The sequence below is a fragment of the Gymnoscopelus braueri genome (genome assembly GCF_963280865.1).
Source record: "Gymnoscopelus braueri genome assembly, chromosome: 15".
In the NCBI taxonomy this organism is placed as follows: domain Eukaryota; kingdom Metazoa; phylum Chordata; class Actinopteri; order Myctophiformes; family Myctophidae; genus Gymnoscopelus; species Gymnoscopelus braueri.
In genome coordinates, this window is record NC_137620.1 from 47,247,901 (window position 1) to 47,272,049 (window position 24,149).

General features: G+C 40.8%; 2 protein-coding genes across 2 annotated transcripts in view; one reads left to right on the forward strand and one right to left on the reverse strand.

The window, feature by feature from the left end:
• The window catches only part of LOC308101604 (uncharacterized protein), a gene marked incomplete at its 3' end in the record, with an annotated part of 78,459 nt that extends 66,496 nt beyond the window's left edge, over nt 1–11,963 (reverse strand). Inside the window, exons 1-2 of the mRNA XM_080451024.1 lie at nt 11,936–11,963; nt 7,634–7,945 (exon numbers count right to left, since the gene is read on the reverse strand). The remainder of the gene's footprint in view (nt 1–7,633; nt 7,946–11,935) is intronic.
• Nucleotides 1–24,149, forward strand: part of brms1 (BRMS1 transcriptional repressor and anoikis regulator) — a 144,142-nt gene that overhangs the window by 94,719 nt on the left and 25,274 nt on the right. The gene's annotated exons all lie outside the window — the stretch shown is intronic.

The following is a 24,149-nucleotide window of genomic DNA, read 5'->3' on the forward strand; positions in this document are numbered from 1 at the left end:
TCAGACTTCGGCGGTCTATTGACTTGAGACGTGTGTGTGTGTGTGTGTGTGTGTGTGTGTGTGTGTGTCTGTCTGTCTGTCTGTCTGTCTGTCTGTCTGTCTGTCTGTCTGTCTGTCTGTCTGTCTGTCTGTCTGTCTGTCTGTCTGTCTGTCTCTGCCTGTCTCTCTGTGTCTCTGTCTGTGTCTCTGTCTGTGTCTGTCTCTGTCTGTTTCTCTGCCTGTCTCTCTGTGTCTCTGTCTGTGTCTCTGCCTGTCTCTCTGTGTCTCTGTCTGTGTCTCTGTCTGAGTCTCTGTCTGTGTCTGTCTCTGTGTCTCTGTCTGTTTCTCTGCCTGTCTCTCTGTGTCTCTGTCTGTCTCTCTGTCTGTCGTGTGAGAACTATTATTAGGAATGAATTTGCCTTCTGTGTGAACTGTGCATAGCTGAAAAGGATGGGACGTATGTGTAGGGCAGGCTACTGTATTATAACATCAGTCATAATGGTGGTACTTGGAGAGACAAATATTTTCTGAGGTGGTACTAAAACGGTTGAGGACCACTGAACTAAGGGATTGTACTATCTAGTCCTATGAGCTCAACATTGGGCGTAGCTGCATTGGGAACTCCTTATATGGTTATGGCTGAGTCATGGTGACATGAGCGTGATGTCAGAGGTCCGCCCGCCGGCCGGCCGGCCCGTCCTCCCTTCAGTCAATTTTAACATACGGTTGGCTTGATCGCAGTAAAACTGTGCACACACACTCCCTGGATGCCAGAGCAGAACCTCTGCCCCAGATTTTTCACATGGGCCTAGCGCCACCAGGAGGCCGCTTTTTACAAAAAAAAAAAATTGACAGTACTCCTCCACATGAAAATGTGCTGTGCATGCATGTAGCCTATTTGTGTTGTTAGAATGTTTCCAAAGATATTCCACATTTTATTGCAAGAGTTTTTTTAAATAGCCGATCTACAAGCTCACAATTCGACGCGTTGTGAGCTTGCAGATCTGCTATTTTCAAATAGCTGACGCATATGTTTAAAGTGCTCATGACATAGTTGCCTAGGGTTGGTTAGGGTTGCTTCTTTTGGGCTTGTTTTCCTAGACCTGTTTGCTTATTTCTCTCACAAAATATGGCAACATTGACTCCGGCACCCGATTCGAATGGCACGTCGCGCGGCCTCCGACGGTATTCCTCCCGGCGTATCCCTCGAGTCCCGGCGGCCGCGACCGGCGTCGGCGCAACCACACTTTGCAATTTCCCTGAATTGCGACGCGTCTAGTTTGGTATGTTCTTGCACTCTATTTCAATGACGTGACGCGCACGTCGCTTAACACCTACAGTACAGGTCACACAATGGACAATTGATATGCATCTAGGCTTATTCCTATGTTAATTTGCTATAGTGTGAGTCGGGAGCCTTTGGAAACTTTGTTGAGGTGTGAATTTAAAGTAGTTTTAAATTTTGTCCAAACATCACGCAAATCTGTACACATTATCTCTATAGTCAAGTGATCAAGACGGCTCCGTCCGAGTTTTCATATTCCATCCTAATTGGCAAATTCCAAACATTGCTGGCCCACAATAACCTACCTGACCTGGCAGAGTTACATTAATGTATTACTCATAACGTTACATTTACATGTATGGAAAGCAGCCTGTGCGTGCGCCCGGCGGACTCCGGCCGACCTCGCGGAGCGCGCGGATGGGGTGCGGCGGCCTCGCTGTGTCCGTGAGCCTCTTCCCCTCGGGGAGGAGCAACAACCAGCAACCTTTTGCTTTACGACCTCAGATCAGACGAGACGACCCGCTGAATTTAAGCATATTACTAAGCGGAGGAAAATAAACTAACCAGGATTTGTTTCTGTGGTAGTTACACCACTGCTGTGTTTTACATAAAACTTGATTAAACACAATGAAGAATAAGCCAATAAGAACTACACTACCTCAAACTACTGGCAAACATGCTACAATTAGTAGCTACAATATATCAACAGAGGTGGACGAAATACTGGAAGAGTACAGAGTACAGATACTCCTGGTCAAAGTAGCTCAGTCAAAATGTTACTCAAGTAAGACAGTCAAAAAGTACATGCTTTTAAATATACTTAAAGTACAACTAAAAGTAAAAGTCCTCGACTACCCCGAGCTCTGTCCCGTCGGCAGTGGCAGGCATGCAATGCTCATTAGTCTGGTTGCCCTAACAGGGCAACCAGACTATAGTACTCTATACACTTTATTCTTTCTAGATAAACAATACTTTGCCGCGCTACTCCTCCCACAGTTTATTTTTCCCAATTTTGTGCCATATGTCAAAATGACCGGCTTCACCGGGAATCACTTCACTTCAAACACAAGCCATGCTTTGTATGGAGAATATAGGTTGCTGCCTTCAGGAAGGAGATACAGTGTTCCTACATATAATAAGGTCAAACTGAAGAGGTCCTTTGTCCATCAGACGACATTGAGGCTTAATCAGGAGTTGTAGGCTTGGGGTAGGCTGAGAGGTGGACATTGCTCTTGTCTTTGTATGTCTTTATGTATGTATTTTGTTTTGTTTTCTTGTGTCATGTCAAATGTGTGTACTGTTTATTGTTGCATACATGGCTGCTGGGTCGCAAGACAAATTTCAGTGTGAACTGACAATAAAGTATTATCGTATCGTATCGTATCGTAATCGTGTGCATCCATTTTGCTAAGAGATTGGTTACATAGTTTAATTGATATTGATTTATTAGTGCATTAAATTTCCCCATCCACTTTAATGGGAAAGTAAAAAAACTCCCATTCAAGTATTTTTTTTCTCAGAAACCGTAAGAGCTAGAGTTACCAGATTTGGACGGAAGGTTCATCATTTTGTCCGAAATTATTAAAAAAAAATTTACACCAGTCGGCCTCATGGTGGTGCTATAACAGCCCACTATACGTTTTGGCCTTTAACTCTTGAACCGTAGGTCGGAAAATAAAAATCTTTTTTCCCTAGATTCCTTGGGTCATGATGCAACTCTCCATATAGGCCACGCCCATTTGCGTCAGGATAGATTTTCCGCCATTTTGAATTTTCTTCAAAACACACTTTTAGCTCTTCCTCCCACATATTTTGTTCAAATTTCACGAAAACCGGTACACATGATCTCTGGGCCCATGCAATAAACATATCCAAACGGAAAAATTTTGATAGTCCTTACCGTTCGTCCGTAAATGGCTTCCAAAGTTAGTGGGAGGGGCCTGTTTTACCAAAAATGCCAGAAATCACGAACGAAACGTCCGGTCAATCCCAAATTTGAATCACATGTCGAGGGTGGTTTACTCAACGAATCTCCAAAAGCATTTCCACTTTGACCCATAGGGGGTGCCACAAATGCACAAAACGTAACCGTTTGATGCAAAAACATGATTTTGGGGGGGATCAATCCTTTCAAAATGAAATAAAAGCGATCTCAGGAGTGACGTGACAATATGATTGGCCCCTCACATTTGTGGGAGGGGCCTATTTATGTAGTGGGAGGGGCCTATTTTCTAAAATCAAAACGGCACGTAACACGAAGGCGGGATCCGATCGGCACCCGATTCGAATGGCACGTCGCGCGGCCTCCGACGGTATTCCTCCCGGCGTATCCCTCGAGTCCCGGCGGCCGCGACCGGCGTCGGCGCAACCACACTTTGCAATTTCCCTGAATTGCGACGCGTCTAGTTTGGTATGTTCTTGCACTCTATTTCAATGACGTGACGCGCACGTCGCTTAACACCTACAGTACAGGTCACACAATGGACAATTGATATGCATCTAGGCTTATTCCTATGTTAATTTGCTATAGTGTGAGTCGGGAGCCTTTGGAAACTTTGTTGAGGTGTGAATTTAAAGTAGTTTTAAATCTATGCGTGTGCCTGCTCCTGCAAATAGGTTCATGCACGGGCACGGCGTGCAAGGCCGTCCTATGAGCATTGCACCCCTGGCAGTCAGGGCCGGCCGCTGCCATAAGCAACATAAGCGGTCGCTTAGGGCCACAACCACTAGGGGGCCACAATTTTTTTTTTTTTTTTACTTTCATATTGTAATTATGTCATGTATCTCCTATCCAACAACTAGCGTTATTATTTTAGTATGCAATAAAAAATGACATAATGATTTTATAATGGGGGTGTTTTGGTGGGGGGGCCACCCCAAAGAATCTTGCTTAGGGCCACGAAAATCCTAGGGCCGGTCCTGCTGGCAGTGACAATGATGTCCTCTGTGTTAAATACTACACAACCTTAGTTGACCAAAGTACTGCACAGGTAAAAGCAAAGCAATACATCAAAGAACAAAAACACATAACATGTATAAAACACATAACATGTAGTATGCATATAGGAGATACAGACACAGAGCGAGATTGTTCATTTACATACAGTATGTACACAGAAGGTAGAAAACGTTAGATAGGAGTTATATTTAGGAGTTATATTTAGGAGTGGATGTTGTTAAAAGCCAGAGAGAAAGGGTGAGTTTTTAGTAAGGACTTAAAAATCTCGATGGATTTAGCAGATCTGATGTGGGGGGAGATTGTTCCACAGCTCTGGGGCCGCCACCACAAAAGCGCGGTCAGCTTAGTCTTCCTCAGGACCAGCGTTAACCCCAGTGCCTCAAAAGATTATTATTTTCTCATGAGGAAATAACAGTCACACATGAGTGACACATCGCTGACAAAGCTGCACTCAGATCACATTAATTATATTCCAGTTCTTAATGTACTTTGGTGATAAAGAAAATCTATTTGGTACAAATTCTCAGATCCAGGGCCATCAACTGTGACCTTTTTGTCACAATACAATAATATTCATCTTCAAAGATCAGGACATGGAGCTAACTTTAAACTAAGGCCATCTGTTCTAACAAATTAAATAAACAAATAAATAAATGCATAGTGTAACTGTCATGAAGGGTGTTTTGATTACTGTGATTAAACATATTTTTCCACCAGATTATATTAAAGTAACATCTGGTGATATGACACAATACCTTACATGCTCATTCTGCATGCATACAGTTGACATAGAAAACAGAACATTCTCTCTGTTCAGTGTATGTTTGTGCAGAGACCTGCAGACATTGGCGCCAATCCTGTGGGTGCCGGGGAGCCCGAGCACCACAGGAAATGAGTCGGTCGGATGACTATTGTCTATTGTGTGACAATCTGGGAACCCAGAGCCAACTGAAAAGGAAAAACAGCGACCTCTGCTGTTTGTTACTATGTCAGTTGGCTCTGGGCGGAAGAAAACGTAGCACCCGTGCGCAAGGAAACCGGGGTTTTGGTCTGCCTTCACCGCTCCACTTCCGGTGGTGCGACTATGTTTTCATTCCCACTAACAATATTTCTACACGGAACACTAACACCACTTCTCCCAGAGAACATGGATCGTTTTGGTTATAAGCCCACTTGTTTCTATGATGAAAGAGCAAGTTAAAATGTGAATATCTTTCCGTGGTTTTGTCTGCGGACGCTATTGTTAAATTAGTTTCGGCTTGTTTCGAGTGGGGAAGGATCTACGGACACGTGAATCCCGCCCACTACATTTGATTGGGTAAAGTGCGGCCTGCTTCCTGATCTGAAGGCACGCCCACTTGTAGGCTACTGCGTACATGTTAAAATGAACCTCCCCGACAGATTCCAACGCAGAGCAGAATCTGTTCTTGAGAGATTAATTGTGTGATGCTTTGTAACGTGCACAGGATGCATGATGAACCCGCTCTGATATACCGTGTGTTATTGTGAATAGATTTCTGTCATTCAAAGTCTCCCTGTAATCTGCAAAGTCCTTATGCCAGTTATGGTTTCATCATCAGCCAATAATCAAATTGTATGACTTCAAATGTTGTAAAAAAAGGTCCTTTTGCACACCTACTGGGACAGGTGTGTAGGAGCAGGCAGCCAGTGCATAGAGTGGTGATCGTGCACACTGTCTGCACTTACAGCAAAACAATATTTTATTGCAAGTACAATGTTTCCAACTGACTTTCATCAGGTATTTCTGATGAAGGGGTTAAAACTTGGTTGATGTGTGTGTGTGACTTGTTGAGTATCCTACACGCCCAACATAAATCGGCATCCATGCCTGCAGAGATGGTGGTTGCAGAGAGGCATGTGTTGTTTGCAAGGCATGTGGTTCTTTGTGACCACATCCTCTGCTCTCATGAGAGCAGAGGATGTGGTCACAAAGAAGAAGCTGTTGTCTGCATTTTCATATGTACCCACACGCACAACCGTTAACTTCACCAAAACAAGATGGCGCCGACATGCACAGCCGCAAACTTCACCCTGTCAAAACAAGATGGCGCCGACATGCACAGCCGCAAACTTCACCCAATCAAAACAAGATGGCGCAGAGACGAGTCAACTTGCTTGGTCTCCATACACACAACCTTTGATTTCCACACACATCTGGTCATGACCTTTGACACGATCTAAATTTGTCAATAGAAGAGCAGGGAGACAAAATGTAACCGCCCCACTTGTATAAGCAGGGACGTGCACAGAGAGACTCTAGATGGTGCTAGAGCACCTGCTGTTTTGCCCTCTGGACAAGCAAGTGCTCTTTTGAAAGTTTTTTTACAGTGTTTGTTTTGTTTTGTTTTTTTACAGTGTAGCCTACAGTATGTGGCCCATGGTGACATCGATCAATTCTGGATTAAAAGCTTCTAATATAATAACAATGCCCCAAATGTGCGTTGCAATTTTGCCAGACATCCCCCTAGTACATGCCTACCGTGCCCCTCCCTTCCCTCTCAACGTGAACGTGCAGCGTAACGTGCAAAGGGGAGCGGGTCTACAGAGGTACTACAGCAGCCACACACACACACATCTCCTCTCCTTCCCGGCCGCGCTAACTCAAAAGAGTTGAACAGACTCATCTCTGTGTACATGAGACTGCTTCTCTGTGTAGTCCTACACTTATGGCTCAATGGGCTGTCATCTCCGTGACAACAGCTCGTGGAGGTGTCGGCATGTTGTTGATTGGGTTCATTGAGAGTTCAGAGTGCCCGATTTTACTTTAGCTTTTGACCAGTGTGCTTTTCATTTTTTGCTGCAGTTTTAGCAACAGTAATAGAAGCCTAGATTCCCAATGTGAATGAAAATAGCATGTTCATAGTTTGTCAGTAAAAGAAAGGTGGACACTGAAAATAGGCAATGGACTGAACAATATGCATTCATCCTATTATGAAGAGGCATGTAGCTCTGATGGAGAGGCAGTGACCACATTTGAACTGAAGCCAAACAAAAAGACAAATTGATTCTCTGATTCCAGCAGCCAGTAGAACTTAAATACTGACTACTGATGATGACGATGATGATGATGATAAAAACCTGGGACACCAGGTGTCGCCGTTGAGCCCTGTGGAGGTGTCGTGGGCCTACAAAACACCAATGAAGGAGCGTGCCCACCAGAAGACCCCAGTGAAGCGTTGACCCCTACCCCACTCAATACCAAGTGCTGATTCATCTAAGGGATTGTACTATCTAGTCCTATGAGCTCAACATTGGGAACTTCTTATATGGTTATGGTTGAGTCATGGTGACATGAGTGTGATGTCAGAGGTTCTCCCTTTAGTCAATCTTAATATAGGATAAGATGACAACACACATACAAGCATCATTGAAATAAAATTCATATTTACCACAAATAACACCAGCAACTTCACTGTGTGAACAGTCGTGGGTTCCAATCCCCTCATGGATGCACTGTGAAAGCTGTGACTCACTGCCTGAACACCTGACCTCATCCAACCAGATGTTTCCATCACCCTGTCCGAAGTGGGCTCCCCCTGGTGCTGACAGAGCTGGTGGACAGTCTAACTGTCTACACACAACCTGGGCATCATCCAGATCCCACTCATCACCACACACCGTCCCCCAGCTGCCACGGTAGTACACCTCCACTCTGCCTGAACAGGAGTTTGAACCACCGACCAGCCTCACTGAATAATCACCTGAATGAGAAGAAAAACATGACAATGATCATCCTGAAAGAAAGCTTACCTACATGCAGGAGTGTCCTCATGATAAAAATTAGACACTAGATAGTGAATAATGCTCAGTTCAAGGTGGTATTTCAATCTTCTGTACAGGTACATACATTAAGAATAGTAGTAGCATACTTATTTATGTTGTATTTAATTGTAATTTAGTTTTTTTTACAATTGTAATTGTAAAAGACCTGTTGAATTATTAAACATCTGCATCAGACAGCATATGGCTATTAAAATACATACATACAGTATGCAATTACAACGTACAAGATGTGCCTGTAATAAATCTCACACTACTAGGCAGTCGGCGGTTCCACGGGCCGCACAAGGTGCCCTTTTGTTTTACATGAACACCTGCCCCTCAAAGTGTCTGTGCACACCACTGTGTATAAGTTATATTGTATTAACGCACTCTACCATTACAGATTGGACAAAATTACATTTTATTCATTAAAAAGGTTACATAGTGCAGTGCCTCTTTAAGTAGATCTCGTGTCATTATTTTTTACAGTACATGCTTTAAAAAAAGTCAAAGTAAAAGTAGAAGTACATTTCTTAATTTTTATATCAATGAATAGCTGTAATGTTTTCACAATGAATATATAGGACCTTGTAACTCTTGTTTCAGAGTAGTAACTCTCTGAAACCATCTGCACTGCATGCACTGATGTGGTTGCTTGTAGAACCACTGTTATACAAAGCCTGCAGAAACACCTAGAAAAACGAACTAAATACTTTTACTCCTATATACAAGATGTAACAAAGAGGCGAGCAGAGGGGGAAGCCAGAAACACGGCTAGTGTGAGAACAGAAGTGTGGCTAATTGCATTACAGGGGGAAAAAAGAAACAGCCAACCTAAAAGTACTCAGTACTTTACAGCCTTCCTCGAAATGTACTTGGGTAAAAGTAAAATATTTGTCTTGGAAATGCACTCAAGTAAGAGTAATAAGTATCAAAAAAATCTAATACTCAAGTAAAGTACAGATCCTCAGAATGTGTACTTAAGTACAGTACTCAAGTACATTTACTCCGTTACTGTCCACCACTGGGTGAGGCCATGCATATGGAAAGCTGCCTTTTAGTCTTAGTCTTAGTCAACAAAATTAACACTGGAATAAAGCAACTTAAAAAACTGTCTGAGATGATAAAATGACCCCAAACATGTTTGAAAGTGAAAAATCCCTTTAACTACTCATGAAGCGACATTAATTCAAGAAGTTGACCACATTTCCTGTGACGTGGTTATTCACTACTACAGCTGCCTCTGATTGTGACGTTCCTCTCTTGTTGTATATGACACGCCTCCTTCATGTAATGTATCAGACCTGATGAAGACCCACAGTGGTCCAAACGTTGTTTAAAACTCAATACATTTTCTACTGGGAGCTACAGTGTGCAAACTTCCCTTCCTTTCCTCCAATGTATGTATTGTTGTTCAGCACCTGAAAGGTTTTTGTTGGGATATGCGTGCTTCCCTCTGGACTGTGGCTAAATAGATCTCATGCCCACAGGACTGAGTCTGTTGGGGCCCAGAGGGGGCCCTTCTGTTCTAACCTTGAGTTTCTGGTAAAATTATTGACCATTTATTTTGTATGTCCATGACCCCTGTTAGTAGACTACTCCTGTTTTGCTTTTGTTTAGATCAACGATGCTGCAGCGGTTCCTTTGATTTAGTATTTAGATATTTGATAATCATTTTATCAGACACGCCCCCTTCCTATACAAACCCATTATAACTTCAAACTCCATTTTTAACCTGTTAGATTCATCAAAAACACCTGTCCTTGGTTCTGCTGACTCACCCTGCCCTCCTAATACGTGAGGGGGCCGTGTTTTTTCGATTACTTTTTCATTCATTTTTTTTTTTATTGTATTTAATTTTCTCCATTTTCCAATTTAAAAAAGAATGAAAAAAGTTATTGAAAAAACACGGCCCCCTCGCGTATTAGGAGGGCAGGGTGAGTCACCAGAACCAAGGACGGGTGTTTTTGATGAATCTAACATGTTAAAAATGGAGTTTGAAGTTATAATGGGTTTGTGTAGGAAGGGGGCGTGTCTGATAAAATGAATATCAAATATCGAAATACTGAATGAAGCACAACTTGTATCTTGAATGGACACAACTTTAAGTGTCCCTGTGTAATGATGTTGCACATTTATATGTGCAACATCAATCTTAATGCAGAAACCTGCCTGTGAGAGCCATATTTAAAATAAATCTGTATTAGAGTATTTTGAATATTTGTATTACATGTCATGATTGCTATTATTTTGTACAGGCTTGTGAGTTTGCAGCTAATTATGTTAATTGAGCCAGTTGTTAGAACAGCCAATGATTAGAAGCATTGTGTAACATCGCTGACAAAGCTGCGCTCAGATCACATTCATTATATTCCAGTTCTTAATGTACTTTGGTGATAAAGAAAATCTATTTGGTACAAATTCTCAGATCCAGGGCCATCAACTGTGACCTTTTTGTCAAGATACAATTATATTCATCTTCAAAGATTAGGACATGGAGCTAACTTTAAACTGAGGCCATCTGTTCTAACAAATAAAAAATTAAAATAAATGCATAGTGTAACTGTCATGAAGGGCGTTTTGATTACTGTGATTACACATTTGAAAAAAAAGGTCCTTTTGCACACCTACTGGGACAGGTGCGTAGGAGCAGGCAGCCAGTGCCTGAGACAGGACAGAATGGTGATCGCACACACTGTCTTCACTTGCAGCAAAAAAATATTTTATTGCGAGTACAATGTTTCCAACTGACATTCATCAGGTATTTCTGATTAAGGGGTTAAAACTTGGTTGATGTGTGTGTGTGTGTGTGTGTGTGTGTGTGTGTGTGTGTGTGTGTGTGTGTGTGTGTGTGTGTGTGTGTGTGTGTGTGTGTGTGTGTGTGTGTGTGTGTTGAGTACCCTACCCACCCAACATAAATCGGCATCCATGCCTGCAGAGATGGTGGTTGCAGAGAGGCAGGTGTTGTTTGCAAGGTATGATGTTCTTTGTGACCACATCCTCTGCTCTCATGAGAGCAGAGGATGTGGTTACAAAGAAGAAGCTGTTATCTGCATTTTCATATGTACCCACGCACAACCGTTAACTTCACCAAAACAAGATGGCGCTGACATGCACAGCCGCTAACTTCACCCAGTCAAAACAAGATGGCGCCGAAATGCACAGCCGCTAACTTCACCCTGTCAAAACAAGATGGTGCAGAGACAAGTCGACTTGCTTGGTCTCCATACACACAACCTTTGATTTCCACACACATCTGGTCAAAATTCATCTAATCAAAAATAGAAATGAGTGAGGAACCAAAACTAAATACTTTTTCTCCTATACACCCATACAAGATGTAACAAAGAGGCGAGCAGAGGAGGAAGCAAGAAACACGGCTAGTGTCAGAGCAGAAGTGTGGCTAATTGCATTTTAGGGGAAAAAAAGAAACAGACAACCTAAAAGTAGTCAGTACTTTACAGCCTTATTCCTAGAAATGCACTCGAGTAAAATATTTGTCTTGGAAATGTAGGCTACTCAAGTAAGAGTAATAATTATCAAAAAAATCTAATACTCAAGTAAAGTACAGATCCTCAGAATCTGTACTTAAGTTCAGTACTCAAGTACATTTACTCTGTTACTGTCCACCACTGGGCTAGGCCATGCATATGGAAAGCTGCCTATTAGTCTTAGTCTTATTCAACAAAATTAACACTGGAATAAAGCAACTTAAAAACTGTTTGAGATGATGAAATGACCCCAAACATGTTTGAAAGTGAAATATCCCTTTAACTACTCAGAAAGCGTAGATTGCCAGACACAATTAATTGGTTGACAACGGTGTAAAAAAGAGACAATAAAACACAGTATTGTATCTATTACGTAAATAACCCCCATTTACTTTGACTTTAGAAATGGCAACTTTATGTAGGCTATAGGCTACTCACCACCTCCAGTCACCGGCACCGCTGAGTAAAACCACAGAAGTGTTAGAAACACCAAAAGGCAGGTCGTAGACTGAGTCATACTGTAAAACTTATGTCATTTCTTAAGTGAATTAAAGAAAAGATGGTTGGTGGTAAGTATGACACTCCAGCATCAGCATTGACTAAAGAGTCTGTACTGTCTCTGACAGGTGGAGTCATCTGGTAACTTTGTCCAGACTGGGATCAATTGGATCCGCTTTTCAGATCCTGTCTAGAGCGGATACGGAAACGATCTGAGTGAATGCACGTATTTGTGTCTGTGAATTACCGGATATAGTAGGCGGGCTCTGAACAGAATCAGAGTACAGCAGTAAATAGAAACCACGGGTTTCCAACAGTGTTGCCATGTTGGCTTATTATAAGCTTCCTTTTCTGTAAAGTTGCTTGTAAATATTGGTTGTTGCGGGTTGCGTTTTTTGGGCTTGTGTCATTTTTCATTTATTTTATTGAATTCTTTTATTGTATTTAATTTTTTCCATTTTCCAATAAAAAAAATGAAAATGAAAAAAACACGGCCCCCTCGCGTATTAGGAGGGCAGGGTGAGTCACCAGAACCAAGGACGTGTTTTTGATGAATCTAACATGTTAAAAATGGAGTTTGAAGTTATAATGGGTTTGTATAGGAAGGGGGCGTGATAAAATGAATATCAAATATCGAAATACTGAATGAAGCAACTTAAAAACGGTCTGGGGGGCTCACAAAAGCCTGAGTAGACGATCAAATGACCAAAAGTTTTTTTGAAAGTGAAATATCCCTTTAAGAGCAACAATCAGCACACCTCTCAACACCTGCACATTGATTTATCACTGGACACTGGAGCCTGCCAGTCACAATGTGGGACAGGGTCTCAATTTATGGGACGCCTGAAAAGTCATGGAAATGTGGGACTGTCCCAAAGGGGGACATCTGGTCACCCTAGAAGAAGTGAAATAAGGCTAACTGATTTAAGTGTCCCTGTGTAATGATGTTGCACATTTATATGTGCAACATCAATCTTAATGCAGAAACCTGCCTGTGAGAGCCATATTTAAAATAAATCTGTATTAGAGTATTTTTGAGTATTTTGAATATTTGTATTACATGTCATGATTGCTATTATTTTGTACAGGCTTGTGAGTTTGCAGCTAATTAAGTTAATTGAGCCAGTTGTTAGAACAGCCAATGATTAGAAGCATTGTGTAACATCGCTGACAAAGCTGCACTCAGATCACATTAATTATATTCCAGTTCTTAATGTACTTTGGTGATAAAGAAAATCTATTTGGTACCATTTCTCAGATCCAGGGCCATCAACTGTGACCTTTTTGTCAAGATACAATAATATTCATCTTCAAAGATTAGGACATGGAGCTAACTTTAAACTGAGGCCATATTTTCTAACAAATAAAAAATAAAAATAAATGCATAGTGTAACTGTCATGAAGGGCGTTTTGATTACTGTGATTACACATTTGTTTTCACCAGATTATATTAAACTAACATCTGGTGATATGACACAATACCTTACATGCTCATTCTGCATGCATACAGTTGACATAGAAAACAGAACATTCTCTCTGTTCAATGTATGTTTGTGCAGAGACCTGCAGACATCCTGTGGGTGCCGGGGAGCCCGAGCACCCAAGGAGAAAGCAGAGCACCCACAGGAAATGTGTCGGATGACTATTGTGTGATGCTTTGTAACGTGCACAGGATGCATGATGTACCCGCACTGATATACTGTGTGTTATTGTGAACAGATTTCTGTCATTCAAACTCTCTCCCTGTAATCTGCAAAGTCCTTATGCCAGTTATGGTTTCATCATCAGCCAATAATCAAATTATATGATTTGAGATTTGAGAAAAAAGGTCCTTTTGCACACCTACTGGGACAGGTGCGTAGGAGCAGGCAGCCAGTGCCTGAGACAGGAAAGAATGGTGATCGCACACACTGTCTTCACTTGCAGCAAAACAATATTGGTAACACTTTCTATGAAGGTCGCCTCTATAATGCTTTATAAGCTCATTTATAATGCATTATAATGCCCTTATAAGGCATTATAATGCTTGTTATAAATGTTTATAATCATGTAAAACTACTTATAACCACGTTAATAACGTATTATAACAGCTGGTCATTATGCATTATTATGCTCAGTGGAACAGCACATTATAACTACCCTAACTTAGTCAGTTGTAAAGGCTCATAGAGAAGTGCTGTAATGTGTCATAACGCATTATAACCAAATGTTTATTAAATGGAATAATGTCTTATAAACATGAATAATATGCTATAACATGACTTTGAGACCTTTAAGTAAAGTGGCCACATATTCATGCGTTATTAGACATTGTTTCATACTATAATAGTAATACCCTATAGCACGACACAGTGACCTTTAAGTAAAATGGAAACATTATTTAATGGTTATTAGCACTTGTATCATACTATAATACCCTATAGCACGACGTAGTGACCTTTAAGTAAAGTGACAACATTCTTTATAAGTCATTAGCATTTGTATCATATTATAATACTCTATAGCTTGATGTAGACAGAAGGAATGAGTCCATATCAGTGTGTTTTGAGTTTGTTCATTTTACTGGACATTGTGGAACTGCAACAAGAGAGTTAAACACATAAACAATGCATTTAAGGCACGTTTCTTCATCACATTATCATAACAGGATGCATTGGCTTTCTTTATGATTGATAGCCATACTGTAACTGGACATAAACAGAATAATACATAACAGAAATAATATTTAAACAAAAAAATGTTTTACAAAAATATAACATAAATACATGACACCAAATAGTTCTGTTGTTTCCAAAATAGTATTGCTATTACAGTGGGATAGAATTCATTAATTAATCACAACACAGTCACACAGTAGCAGCTTGGGGCCTCTGCAGTCACTACTTCAGTGCAAGTTAGCTTTAGCTGCTAAGTTAAGATGCTAAGCTAAGATGCTAAGCTAAGCTGCTCAGCATGGAGGACAATACTACAAAACAAACATTGTGGAGACAAATGGCCAACTTTCCCACCAAATACCCCCTCGTCATATGCTACTTTATGTGTCTAAGTTTAGTTTATCCACTTTATGATATATCACCTACAACAAGAAGGTTAAACACAAACAATGAATTAAGGCATGTTTTTGTCCAGTCTTAATCACATTGCATAACAGGATGTTATGTTATTGTCCTCTTTGACTGACAGAATCCTGTAGCACTCACTGGAGAGTAATGCCCCCTTGTGGCGTGGTGGAGCTATTGCTCTGTATGTGTTGCTATTCAAGTTCATAGTAGATGTCATGGTATTACAAGTTAAATAGTTTCAAAGAGAGAGAGTTCACGCATAAGTGTATTTCTTTTCTGTCATATTGTTGTAATGTTAGTCTATTTACTTAATAGTCACTGTGTTCCATTCCTGCAAAAGACGACACATACAGAGCAATAGCTCCACCGCGCCACAAGGGGGCATTACACTCCAGTGAGCGCTACAGGATTCTGTCAGTCAAAGAGGACAATAACATAACATCCTGTTATGCAATGTGATGAAGACTGGACAGAAACGTGCCTTAATTCATTGTTTAATTATGTGTTATCTTGTTGCAGGTGGGATATCATAAAGTGGGTAAACTTAGACACATAAAGTAGCATATGACCAGGGAGTATTTTGATGGTGGGAAAATTGGCCATTTGTCTCCACAATGTTTGTAACTACAATTGTCCTCCATGCTGAGCAGCAGCTTAGCATCTTAGCTTAGCATCTTAACTTAGCAGCTAAAGCTAACTTGCACTGAAGTAGTGACTGCAGAGGCCCCAAGCTGCTACTGTGTGACTGTGTTGTGATTAATTAATGAATTCTACCCCACTGTAATAGTAATACTATTTTGGAAACAACAGAACTATTTGGTGTCATGTATTTATGTTATATTTTTGTAAAACATTTTCTTGTTTAAATGTGATGTTATTTCTGTTATGTATTATTCTATTTATGTCCAGTTACAGTATGGCTATCAATCAAAAAGAAAGCCAATGCATCCTGTTATGATAATGTGATGAAGAAACGTGCCTTAAATTCATTGTTTATGTGTTTAACTGTCTTGTTGCAGTTCCACAATGTCCAGTAAAATGAACAAACTCAAAACACACTTTACTTAAAGGTCACTGTGTCGTGCTATAGGGTATTATAGTATGATACAATGTCTAATAACGCATGAATATGTGGCCACTTTACTTAAAGGTCTCAAAGTCATGTTATAGCATATTATTGATGTTTATAAGACATTATTCCATTTAATAAACATTTGGTTATAATGCGTTATGACACATTACAGAGCAATAGCTCCACCGCGCCACAAGGGGGCATTACACTCCAGTGAGTGCTACAGGATTCTGTCAGTCAAAGAGGACAATAACATAACATCCTGTTATGCAATGTGATGAAGACTGGACAGAAACGTGCCTTAATTCATTGTTTAATTATGTGTTATCTTGTTGCAGGTGGGATATCATAAAGTGGGTAAACTTAGACACATAAAGTAGCATATGACCAGGGAGTATTTTGATGGTGGGAAAGTTGGCCATTTGTCTCCACAATGTTTGTAACTACAATTGTCCTCCATGCTGAGCAGCAGCTTAGCATCTTAGCTTAGCATCTTAACTTAGCAGCTAAAGCTAACTTGCACTGAAGTAGTGACTGCAGAGGCCCCAAGCTGCTACTGTGTGACTGTGTTGTGATTAATTAATGAATTCTACCCCACTGTAATAGTAATACTATTTTGGAAACAACAGAACTATTTGGTGTCATGTATTTATGTTATATTTTTGTAAAACATTTTCTTGTTTAAATGTGATGTTATTTCTGTTATGTATTATTCTATTTATGTCCAGTTACAGTATGGCTATCAATCAAAAAGAAAGCCAATGCATCCTGTTATGATAATGTGATGAAGAAATGTGCCTTAAATTCATTGTTTATGTGTTTAACTGTCTTGTTGCAGTTCCACAATGTCCAGTAAAATGAACAAACTCAAAACACACTTTACTTAAAGGTCACTGTGTCGTGCTATAGGGTATTATAGTATGATACAATGTCTAATAACGCATGAATATGTGGCCACTTTACTTAAAGGTCTCAAAGTCATGTTATAGCATATTATTGATGTTTATAAGACATTATTCCATTTAATAAACATTTGGTTATAATGCGTTATGACACATTACAGCACTTCTCTATGAGCCTTTACAACTGACTAAGTTAGGGTAGTTATAATGTGCTGTTCCACTGAGCATAATAATGCATAATGACCAGCAGTTATAATACGTTATTAACGTGGTTATAAGTCGTTATACATGATTATAAACATTTATAACAAGCATTATAATGCCTTATAAGGGCATTATAATGCATTATAAATGAGCTTATAAAGCATTATAGAGGCGACCTTCATAGAAAGTGTTACCAAAATATTTTATTGCGAGTACAATGTTTCCAACTGACATTCATCAGGTATTTCTGATTAAGGGGTTAAAACTTGGTTGATGTGTGTGTGTGTGTGTGTGTGTGTGTGTGTGTGTGTGTGTGTGTGTGTGTGTGTGTGTGTGTGTGTGTGTGTGTGTGTGTGTGTGTGTGTGTGTGTGTGTGTGTGTGTGTAACTTGTTGAGTACCCTACCCACCCAACATAAATCGGCATCCATGCCTGCAGAGATGGTGGTTGCAGAGAGGCAGGTGTTGTTTAAAAGGTATGATGTTCTTTGTGACCACATCCTCTGCTCTCATGCGAGCAGAGGATGTGGTTTCAAAGAAGAAGCTGTTGTCTGCATTTTCATATGTACCCACACGCACAACCATAGATATAGAAACCTAGATACCTCATTGGCCTCTGCAGTTCATTGTAACGACTGGTCTCTCAATACAAGGCTCTTCCGGGGGGCTGTTTGACTACTGACCAATCACATCACGTTAACTACTGGCCAATCACAGCGCGTCTAACTGACTAGTTGCTGCGCGGCTGCCTCTTAAGAAAAGACCCACCCCACCTGCCTCTGATTGGCCTACCGAACGCCCCCTTCTGTGACGCACACGGAAGTTTCCAGCTTGCCCCCCAGAAGCATAGAGGAAGCGGAAGTGCGTCCGAGATGCCGACGCTTCAGAGCCAGAGGAGGCGTCTACCTTTATATGTCTATGCGCACAACCGTTAACTTCAACAAAACAAGATGGCGCCGACATGCACAGCCGCTAACTTCACCCAGTCAAAACAAGATGGCGCCGAAATGCACAGCCGCTAAATTCACCCTGTCAAAACAAGATGGCGCAGAGACAAGTCGACTTGCTTGGTCTCCATACACACAACCTTTGATTTCCACACACATATGGTCAAAATTCATCTAATCGAAAATAGAAATGACTGAGGAACCAAAACTAAATAATTTTTCTCCAAACACCAAAAGGCAGGTCGTAGACTGAGTCATACTGTAAAACTTATGTCATTTCTTAAGTGAATTAAAGAAAAGATGGTTGGTGGTAAGTATGACACTCCAGTGTCAGAATTGACTAAAGAGTCTGTACTGTCTCTGGCAGGTGGAGTCATCTGGTAACTTTGTCCAGACTGGGATCAATTGGATCCGCTTTTCAGATCCTGTCTAGAGCGGAAACGGAAACGATCTGAGTGAATGCACGTATTTGTGTCTGTGAATTACCGGATATAGTAGGCGGGCTCTGAACAGGATCAGAGAACAGCAGTAAATAGAAACCACGGGTTTCCAACAGTGTTGCCATGTCGGCTTATTATAAGCTTACTTTTCTGTAAAGTTGCTTATAAATATTAGTTGCAGGTTGCGTTTTTTGGGCTTGTTTCTAAAGTGTAGTAGTTTATTTAGGCTTGTGTCCAAATGTGTTATTATTATTTGAACCAGTGGTTCTCAAATATGTGCTGTGCATGCATGTAACCTATTTGTGTTGTTAGAATGTTTCCAAAGATATTCCACATTTTATTGCAAGAGTTTTTTTTAAATAGCCGATCTACAAGCTCACAATTCGACGCGTTGTGAGCTTGCAGATCTGCTATTTTCAAATAGCTGACGCATATGTTTAAAGTGCTCATGTCATAGTTGCCTAGGGTTGGTTAGGGTTGCTTCTTTTGGGCTTGTTTTCCTAGACCTGTTTGCTTATTTCTCTCACAAAATATGGCAACAATGACTCCTGCAGTAAAACTGGTGATGTGAGGTGAGGTTTTCTTGCCTTGTGAATTTTTATCCAATCAATCAAGGCTATATCAGGTTGTCAGGCAGTATTGCACCCAAAGACGTTCCATTAACCACTGGTTCTCTAACTTTTTCATGTCAAGGACCCCCCAGTTGATATCTATTTGACCGCGGACCCCCATTTAAAAATGTTGGTGCCAGGGACCCCCAGAAGAGAAGCTTTGTGTACAAAAAAAAAGTTCGATATTTTTCAAATATTTTCAAAAATAGCAGATCTACAAGCTCACAGCGCGTAACTTTGTGCCGCCCTGTGAGCTACATCTGCTATGTTTGAATAGCTAACATATACATGGATAAAGTGCTTAAAATAATTGTGATAATGTAAACTACTTTTCATGGGGACCCCCCGGAACCCCCTCAAGGACCCCTGGGGGTCCCCGGACCCCACTTTGAGAACCATGATGCCATAAACAACACAGCTGCTCTCTCCACTTTATTCTCAGAGTAAACTTGTTTCACTTTGAAAATCAGAAGATTATTATGATTAACTGTCAGTCAGATTATAGGATTAACTTAATCAGTCTATCAATCCATTCAAGTTGCATTAAACCTACTTTTCTCAACATTCCTATTCAATCCTCATGTATTAATGCTGTATCAATAAGGCTGTAAGATTATAAACACACAATCAGCCGATTTAATTGTTATTATTATTACTATTATTATTATTATTATTATTATTATGTGTGAGTGATTCTAACAGAGAAAACGAGAGTTCTCAGTGACAGTGAGAAAATGATGATGGTCTTTATCCAGAGCAACTAATAATTGTCAGAACACATTAAGTGCTTATAGTTAAACTACAGCTACAGATTTTGTCCAAACATCACGCAAATCTGTACACATTATCTCTATAGTCAAGTGATCAAGACGGCTCCGTCCGAGTTTTCATATTCCATCCTAATTGGCAAATTCCAAACATTGCTGGCCCACAATAACCTACCTGACCTGGCAGAGTTACATTAATGTATTACTCATAACGTTACATTTACATGTATGGAAAGCAGCCTGTGCGTGCGCCCGGCGGATTCCGGCCGACCTCGCGGAGCGCGCGGATGGGGTGCGGCAGCCTCGCTGTGTCCGTGAGCCTCTTCCCCTCGGGGAGGAGCAACAACCAGCAACCTGTTGCTTTACGACCTCAGATCAGACGAGACGACCCGCTGAATTTAAGCATATTACTAAGCGGAGGAAAATAAACTAACCAGGATTTGTTTCTGTAGTAGTTACACCACTGCTGTGTTTTACATAAAACTATACATGATTAAACACAATGAAGAATAAGCCAATAAGAACTACACTACCTCAAACTACTGGCAAACATGCTACAATTAGTAGCTACAATATATCAACAGAGGTGGACGAAATACTGGACCCCAGTACTTGAGTAAGAGTACAGATACTCCTGGTCAAAGTAGCTCAGTCAAAATGTTACTCAAGTAAGACAGTCAAAAAGTAATTGCTTTTAAATATACTTAAGTATTCAAAAGTACATGCTTTTAAATATACTTAAAGTACAACTAAAAGTAAAAGTCCTCGACTACCCCGAGCTCTGTCCCGTCGGCAGTGGCAGGCATGCAATGCTCATTTGGTATGTTCTTGCACTCTATTTCAATGACGTGACGCGCACGTCGCTTAACACCTACAGTACAGGTCACACAATGGACAATTGATATGCATCTAGGCTTATTCCTATGTTAATTTGCTATAGTGTGAATTTAAAGTAGTTTTAAATCTATGCGTGTGCCTGCTCCTGCAAATAGGTTCATGCACGGGCACGGCGTGTAAGGCCGTCCTATGAGCATTGCACCCCTGGCAGTCAGGGCCGGCCGCTGCCATAAGCAACATAAGCGGTCGCTTAGGGCCACAACCACTAGGGGGCCACAATTGTTTTTTTACTTTCATATTGTAATTATGTCATGTATGTATGTATTATTTTAGTATGCAATAAAAAATGACATAATGATTTTATAACGGGGGTGTTTGGGGGGGGGGGGGCAGAATCTTGCTTAGGGCCACGAAAATCCTAGGGCCGGTCCTGCTGGCAGTGACAATGATGTCCTCTGTGTTAAATACTACACAACCTTAGTTGACCAAAGTACTGCACAGGTAAAAGCAAAGCAATACATCAAAGAACAAAAACACATAACATGTATAAAAGACATAACATGTAGTATGCATATAGGAGATACAGACACAGAGCGAGATTGTTCATTTACATACAGTATGTACACAGAAGGTAGAAAACATTAGATAGGAGTTATATTTAGGACTGGATGTTGTTAAAAGCCAGAGAGAAAGGGTGAGTTTTTAGTAAGGACTTAAATCTCAATGGATTTAGCAGATCTGATCTGGGGGGAGATTGTTCCACAGCTCTGGGCCGCCACCACAAAAGCGCCGTCAGCTTAGTCTTCCTCAGGACCAGCGTGAACCCCAATGCCTCAAACGATTATTATTTTCTCATGAGGAAATAACAGTCACACATGAGTGACACATCGCTGACAAAGCTGCACTCAGATCACATTAATTATATTCCAGTTCTTAATGGTGATAAAGGTGACTGAAAGAAAATCTATTTGGTACAGATTCTCAGATCCAGGGCCATCAACTGTGACCTTTTTGTCACAATACAATAATATTCATCTTCAAAGATTAGGACATGGAGCTAACTTTAAACTGAGGCCATCTGTTCTAAAAAATAAATAAAAATAATAAATGCATAGTGTAACTGCCATGAAGGGTGTTTTGATTACCGTGATTACACATATTTTCCCACCAGATTATAAGTAACATCTGGTGATATGACACAATACCTTACATGCTCATTCTGTATGCATACAGTTGACATAGAAAACAGAACATACTCTCTGTTCAGTGTATGTTTGTGCAGAGACCTGCAGACATTGGCATGAATCCTGTGGGTGCCGCGGAGCCCGAGCACCCAAGGAGAAAGCCGAGCACCCACAGGAAATGTGTCGGTCGGGTGGCTATTATGTGATGCTTTGTAACGTGCACAGGATGCATGATGTACCCGCTCTGATACCGTGTGTTATTGTGAACAGATTTCTGTCATTCAAACTCTCTCCCTGTAATCTGCAAAGTCCTTATGCCAGTTATGGTTTCATTATCAGCCAATAATCAAATTGCATGACTTGAAATGTTGTAAAAATAGGTCCTTTTGCACAGCTACTGGGACAGGTGCATGGGAGCAGGCAGCCAGTGCATGAGACAGGAAAGAATGGTGATCGCACACACTGTCTTCACTTGCAGCAACAAAAAAAATAATATTGCGAGTACAATGTTTCCAACTGACATTCATCAGGTATTTCTGATTAAGGGGTTAAAACTTGGTTGATGTGTGTAACTTGTTGAGTACCCTACCCACCCAACATAAATCGGCATCCATGCCTGCAGAGATGGTGGTTGCAGAGAGGCAGGTGTTGTTTGCAAGGTATGATGTTCTTTGTGACCACATCCTCTGCTCTCATGAGAGCAGAGGATGTGGTTACAAAGAAGAAGCTGTTATCTGCATTTTCATATGTACCCACGCACAACCGTTAACTTCACCAAAACAAGATGGCGCTGACATGCACAGCCGCTAACTTCACCCAGTCAAAACAAGATGGCGCCGAAATGCACAGCCGCTAACTTCACCCTGTCAAAACAAGATGGCGCAGAGACAAGTCGACTTGCTTGGTCTCCATACACACAACCTTTGATTTCCACACACATCTGGTCAAAATTCATCTAATCGAAAATAGAAATGACTGAGGAACCAGAAGTAAATACTTTTACTCCTATACACCCAAGATGTAACAAAGAGGCGGGGGAAGCCAGAAACACGGCTAGTGTGAGAGCAGAAGTGTGGCCAATTGCATTTTAGGGGAAAAAAATAAACAGCCAACCTAAAAGTACTTTACAGCCTTATTCCTAGAAATGTACTCGAGTAAAAGTAAAATATCTGTCTTGGAAATGTAGGCTAATCAAGTAAGAGTAATAATTATCAAAGAAATCTAATACTCAAGTAAAGTACAGATCCTCAGAATCTGTACTTAAGTACAGTACTCAAGTACATTTACTCTGTTACTGTCCACCACTGGGCGAGGCCATGAATATGGAAAGCTGCCTGAATTGAAATATCCCTTTAATAACTTCATAACTACTCATGAAGCGACATTAATTCAAGATGTTGACCACATTTCCTTGTTCTCTTTTTACTTCACCAAGAAGATTAAATAAGTAAGGCTATGTATCCATCAAACGTAAGGCGAGGGAACATTTATTGCCAGACACAATGAATTGGTTGATAACGGGGTAAAAAAGGTTGATAACGGGATAAATAACCCCCATGTACTTTCACTTTAGAAATGACAACTTTATGTAGGCTATAGGCTACTCACCATCTCCAGTCACCGGCACCGCTGAGTAAAACCACATTGACATTGTTAGTAGAAGAACCACAAGTGTTAGAAACACCAAAAGGCAGGTGGTAGACTGAGTCATACTGTAAAACTTATGTCATTTCTTAAGTGAATTAAAGAAAAGATGGTTGGTGGTAAGTATGACACTCCAGCGTCAGCATTGACTAAAGAATCTGTACTGTCTCTGACAGGTGGAGTCATCTGGTAACTTTGTCCAGACTGGGATCAATCGGATCCACTTTTCAGATCCTGTCTAGAAAGGATACGGAAATGATCTGAGTGAATGAACGTATTTGTGTCTGTGAATTACCGGATATAGTAGGCGGGCTCTGAACAGGATCAGAGTACAGCAGTAAAATAGAAACCACGGGTTTCCAATAGTGTTGCCATGTCGGCTTATTATAAGCTTACTTTTCTGTAAAGTTGCTTATAAATATTGGCAGTTGCGGGTTGCGTTTTTTGGGCTTGTTTCTAAAGTGTAGTAGTTTATTTAGGCTTGTG